The 6,500-nt window shown below is 41.2% G+C and overlaps 1 protein-coding gene across 10 annotated transcripts in view; it reads left to right on the plus strand.

Moving 5' to 3' along the window:
* The window catches only part of LOC119029959 (transcription factor 4-like), a 232,887-nt gene that overhangs the window by 58,391 nt on the left and 167,996 nt on the right, over positions 1 to 6,500 (plus strand). The window lies entirely within an intron of this gene.

A 6,500-nucleotide genomic window follows, 5' to 3' on the forward strand; every position in this document is an offset into this window, starting at 1 on the left:
TCTCTTCGCTGTGGCGCCAGTTGTGAGCAAATGGCCACTGACACAGATAATCTGCCTCTCTTTCTCTCTCCTGCTCACACACTCACTCACTCCCTCACACACACTACACACACACACACACACACACACACACACACACACACACACACTCACCCACACAGACATATAATCACCGAAAGACACACATGCAGATGTATTCACACACATGCACGCGCGCACACACACGCAGAGCTTAATTACCTTTGACTGGATGCATCAAATATGGAAGATGTCAGCTCTCAGCTATCTGACTCTACCTGCTCTCTTTCTTTCTCTTGCTCATTCTCTCATTTGTTTAGTTCATAACGTGCTCATGGGAAACAAAAGATCTTAGATATTCAATTTTGAAGCCACCAAGAAGTTACACGTGTCTGATGGATTTTTCAGGTCACAGGGTTTTTTAGATGGGTTTTTGTGTATGCAGCAGCTACTAGCTGCATGGGACTGTATTTGTACATGAAGTTTTTTGACCAGAACATGTCAACAGCTTCACATTTAAATGTCATTCCATAACTATGGACATTAATATGCTACTCTTGCACACTCAGACGCAAGATCAGGGGGTTGAGGTAGTGTGGCCAGGTGTCGCGCTTTCGTGTGGGACTGTACAACATTTTCTTCGTCCCTCGTCCCACGTACCACACACAGAGACGATGGCCCACGTTTTGACTGGTTGTGGTTTTCAAAAGTCAAACCACTGCAGGACAGATGCATTCTTAAAACTGACTCGATCCAATGGCTTCACAGTGATTTCGATCAAACCAGCAAGGCATGGTTAAAGTGCAGGTTAGCCCACCGGTTAACAGCAGCTAACACTAAGGCAACAGCGACTGAGGTAACTAGCATTTACCACACTATGCAGCACTCCCAATTAGAAAGGAAAATAACGCGTGGTCTTAAAAAGCAGCGAGATTCTGAAAAAACAAGAGGGGGTAGGATATGTAATGAGCTAAGGGTGAGCTCTAATGTTTAGTTATGTTCAAGTTAACTAGATATCTTATCAAAATTCCTCTCAGGATTAGTAAAGTGTCCCATTGAAAACAAACTCTTCGTTCCACATTTGGTCTGTCGGGAACTGGTTACCCTAGGCTGAGGTCAGGGCTATATGCAGGCCAGTCAAACTCTTTCAGGTCATTTTTTAATTAAAAAGTGACTTTTTTTCTTTTCTAAACTGTCACTGCAAAGCACACTGTCGACGAGTATTTGTAATAGAGTAGTAGATTTCCCCCTGTAGGAACCAACGGGCCTAGCAGTATTTCTGAAACTTCCATTTTCAGAGAAACATACAACCTTTTACTGGGAGGATTTTATTTAATGTTTTAAAGTTTTAAGACTGTTTTATTTTCTTTATTACATTTGTATTTTATTGGCACATAGCTTGTAATCTGATGTAACCATCACAAGCTGCCCCAAACCACTAACAAGGTTTGTCCCAGGGCAGGTCAATATGGCTTTGTTGTAACATTGCTAAATTTTTAAGCTATATTGGAATATTCAATATATATCTTGACATGTTGAAATCTCTTCTGTGTACACGAGATTCTCTCTGAAAGTGTCCGTTTGCTACATAGATCAGGTGAAACAAAACTAAAGATTTTATAAATGCTAAGATTCAGAATCCATTTTTACTATTCTGATAGAGTCGAATGAGGGAGAAATATATAATGAATAAAATGAAACAGAGGAAAAGAAATGTTAAACTCCAGAGTTTGGGGTTCTTTGCTGGAGTGATCCATTGTGTGCGCGATGTGTTGTGACAGTGTTGTGATTATGGTATGTAGCTGCAGAGCCGGAGAGAGAAGGGACGACGCGGAGTCAGAAATGGAAATATTGTATTCTTCATCTGGCACACGGGAGCCGCAATTTACTTTGATAATGATAACACTAAGAGACAGAGACAGCCAGGGATATGAAACACACATACACACACACATGCACACACATGCACACACATGCACACACACACACACACACACACACACACACACACACACACACACACACACACACACACACACACACACACAGTTCCACTATTGCCAGCGGAGTTATAAAAAACATCCTTTTTACTTTCTACCCATGACTGTTCTGATCAGGTGAAATCAGATTGTCGTCTGTTCTAAGTCTGTTGGCTTTTTGTGGGCCCTGATGGGAGAAGCTGTGTTTCAGTATCAATGCCACCCCACAGAGTTTTCATTTATATCAGCGACAGTGCATTACCCAGTTCTAACCTTGACCTTACTTCTTTCTACAAAATGTTGGAACTCGAATGGTCAGGAGAAAAAGGTCATTAAACTTTGACTCAGACTTGATCTTCCTGCGTTGACATCCTCAGGCTGCAGTGTTACTCAAGACTAAAGTCACTCATACCAGTTGGTTGAGTAAGTTGCTGGTTTATTGTTGAGGCTTTACTAGGTGGCTGTTAGGTCACCACTGCAACGTTGCCATAGATGGTATAGATAAATGGTTGGCTGTGTTTCTGAGTGATTGCTCTGTGCTTGTGTGGTGGTTGATAGACAGTTTGTTGGCTTGTTGTTCTTGCGTCCCCAGGTGATGGTGAGTGCTGCCTAGATCTTTTTGAATGTGTAGCTCACAGGGTGTTATGCTGCTGATAGATTCCTTTGCTTGTTTTGGGGGTGTTCACCACAGTGTTACCTGCCCCATTTGGGATTATGTCATCTTTCGTGTGCTCTTTGAAGGGAAGCTTACCCTGCGAATGTTAGACACATCAGTGAGATAGTTTGTTATTGGAAAACATGCTTGTCTCGCAGTACAGAACTGCTTTAACAAATGTTTCAGTTGGAAGCATCCAGGTGGGTCGCCAGTACAGAGGAGTACTAGGTCCCGAACTCTAGTTAGGGTTACAGAATTGTTTCTTTGTAGTGCGGCTGTACGATGGTTCGACATCTGGTCAGAATGTGTCCAGTTTGTTGTTGATTGGTTTGTCGGCAGGATTACATGTAAAACAAATCAACGGATTTCAGCAAAACTGCGATGGAGGCTGGGTCTCGGCTGGTGCAGGACTGGATAAACTAACAGATCCGGGAATTGTTTCTCACTTTCTTTAACATTGTGAGATTTTCCGACGGTTTCGTTACTTCCTTGGGGAAAATGTATGAATGCTGATGAAAAACAGGCGTAGGTGGATGGAATCTGTGACTGAGTACAATTTGATGCCAATCCCAGTAAAAAATACAGATCCAAATATGCTTTATTTGATAGCGGATTAGACTTGATTGAATTTAAGGGGAACCGTTGGACCTTTGCTCTACTGAGTGCCATTCTGGTTAAATCTTCAATCTTCACATCTCCAATCCTGAATTGGCTTAAGGATTGGCAAAATTATTATCTAGTCTAGTCTGCTCAGTGTAAATGTAAGGTGGTTGGATGGGGGGTCAGAATAACTGAGCAATTGACACAAGCATTCATTATTGATACACTTTCTATTTTATTGATAGGACGATAGCACAGTTGTTGGGAAACATACACAAATTGTTCATTTGATCATATAAAATCATGAAAAAAAATCTTTACATTCATAAACTTTTAAAATTTTAGGACAGGGTGGTTAGCATTGGATTCTGAAACGTCTTAGTTTCAGAACCATAATGCAATTGTCCTAGGATCTTTTCATAAAGTAGTTACCAGTATATGTACACGTGTTGTTATCAGTATAATGTGAAGAAGACTGTGGAGTTGATACAGCTCTGAGGAGGACCTGTACTACCAGGTAACAAACCCTGGTGCACTTTTTGAAAATCCATTAACAGAAAGATCAAACTGGTCAAACTGTGTATTGGGTTTAATATGATGTTCATCACACAGTTTTGGTAACACGAGCTGAACATCAGCGAACACTTAAAAAAACATCTGAATCTTGACTTTCTTTTATTCTATGAATCTGTTCCAGACACCAGGCACTTCATGTACCTTCCCCCGTAATGCTTTGAATATTGTTTGATCGACTGCAATTGGTTCAGATTATTCTCAGGCTCGAGACTTCAGATTCTCACCTGAAATGAACTTGAGATAAAAGAATACAGACTAGAGAAGCTGTGCGGAGTTTAATGAACCCAACCTGAACATGTTGAGTGTGAGCGCAGCCTCTCCCTCTCTCCCTCTCTCTCTCTTCTCTTGCTCACTCACTCTCTCCCTCTCTAACCTTGTCTGTCTTTCTTAACCCCCCCACCATCAGATTAGAGTGATGTTATGCTCTAGATAATCAGCGAAGGGATTAGTGTCATCTCAGCGACCCCACTAGATTAATCTGCCCACATGCACACACACACGTACACACACACACACACACACACACACACACACACACACACACACACACACACACACACACACACACACACACACACACACACACACACAGAACCACAGTACTGATCTAGCATTTAAAAGATGTGTCTGTGTTTATGTGTAAAACTGTCTAAATGTGGACCTGCACTTACAGTACACATGAGTTTTATGAGTACATGTACCATGGCATGTTGTGTGAATGCTTGTATGTGCTTCCTTGATATGTGTTGTTGTGTTATCTTCATGTGCACGTACGGGTTTAAATGATTATTTGGTGTGTGTGTGTGTGTGTGTGTGTGTGTGTGTGTGTGTGTGTGTGTGTGTTTGTGGTGATTTGTGCTTTTGTGCAGGCTGGCAGGATAGTGTGTCGGTGTCTGTATGTGTGATGTGAGCTTCTTTATGTATGTGTTTTTATGTGGTTATATACTGTGTGTACCTGAGTGTGTGACTGGCTTTCACGTTTATGTGTATGCATTTGGCGTGTGTGTGTGTGTATTTTTTCTGTTTTTGTCTTTGTGTGTGTGTGTGTGTGTGTGTGTGTGTGTGTGTTGTCTAAATGAACACATGCAAACTTGTGTGAATATGTCAATGTGTGTGTGCGTGTGTGTTTAATTCGGCTGTCTTTTGTATCCGAGTGTGTGATGCTAGCTTTCATGTGTTTGTATGAGGATACATGCATATTTGTGCATGTGCGCTTATGTGTGTGAATGTGAATGAGTGTATTTGTGCTCTTTGACTGGTGTGTGTTCTTGTGTGGTTGCGTGTAAATGTGGAGGTATTGTATGATTCTACCTTTCATGTGTTTGTATGTGGTTATACAGTGTGTGTGTGTGTGTGTATCCACCTTTGTGTATCTGCTTGGCAGAGCAGGTGCACCACCCAGAACCCCCCGCCCCTGTAACTGTCACCTACATAGTAAATGAGCGACTCAGTGGTTTCGGCCTGTAAGCACACTCTGTTCTGTTATAAATAAACGATCTGATGTGGCTTATGTCTGATTATGATGCACAGCCGCTTCATTCTACCAGCTCAGCTTCTGCTACTTCCATTCTGTAATTAAAATAATTATTTTTTCCCAAGAAATGGTAACGGAGCACGGGGGATGTTTCGGCAAAAATTGCTCTGCAACGTACTTGTCAAAGTCTTGGGGTTATAGCTACAGCTTTTGGCCTCTGGGATTGTTCAAGGATAACTTCTTTGAGCAACGTAAAAGTAGAATCCTTTTTTTTGTATCAGTCACCAATGCCAGATTAGAAGATGGATATCAATTTTCATCATCTTGTGTTCAGTACATGACTGTAGGCAGGGGGAACCTGTCTAGATTCACCAAAGGTGAAATGAAAACGTAACTTTTCTCTATGAAATACAGACAGTGTTGGAGGATATTGTCCAGACATTGTCCAGCGTGTCCCTTTCAGACATGTAGCACACAACAGGAGACTGTCTGCGTTCTCACTGCTGGAAATACTCTCTCCATGCAGTATCTATTAATGCTACATGAATGGGGATCCTAGGTATCAACTGAAGGTTTGAAGCAGTTTATAGGCAAGCAGAAAAATGTAGGATGTAGCCACACTCCGTGCAACGTCATCAACACACCCACTCAAATGCTGTGAATTCTCCAGACAATATCCAGCTCTAGTCAGACACAGGCTTAATCACACATTTCAAATGCTAATATCAGCACGCAAACGAACTTAGAATGACAGTGTTAAAGTATTGACATTTAGCAGCTAATGTTTACCACATTTACCATATTAGTTTAGCTAGTAAGCTTACCGAAATGGGCCTCAAACACGAAATGGAAGGGACTGCTGAAGTTAATTGTTTGCATGTATCTGCTCATCAACCAAATTGAATAACAAATTCAAATTCTGACCTCATGAGATAAGGGATCGCCAAAATGAATGTGTTTACCGTAGTTCAAGCCATTCTGTTCAGTAGCTGTTAAGGCAGTTCAGATAGCTCCGATGCAAACTGTTGTTAAAGACAGAACGTCTCATTTTAACATTTCTATGTATAGACCAGTTTAATAAACAACACAGTAGATGTTAACCAGACAGCTTTTCAGAAACTGCGGTTGAACTGTATCAATACATTTTCATATATTATTAAAAGACAGCATTAAACAGAACTGTATGATGTACACAGAA

The sequence above is a fragment of the Acanthopagrus latus genome, chromosome 12 (assembly GCF_904848185.1).
Source record: "Acanthopagrus latus isolate v.2019 chromosome 12, fAcaLat1.1, whole genome shotgun sequence".
Lineage (NCBI taxonomy): Eukaryota > Metazoa > Chordata > Actinopteri > Spariformes > Sparidae > Acanthopagrus > Acanthopagrus latus.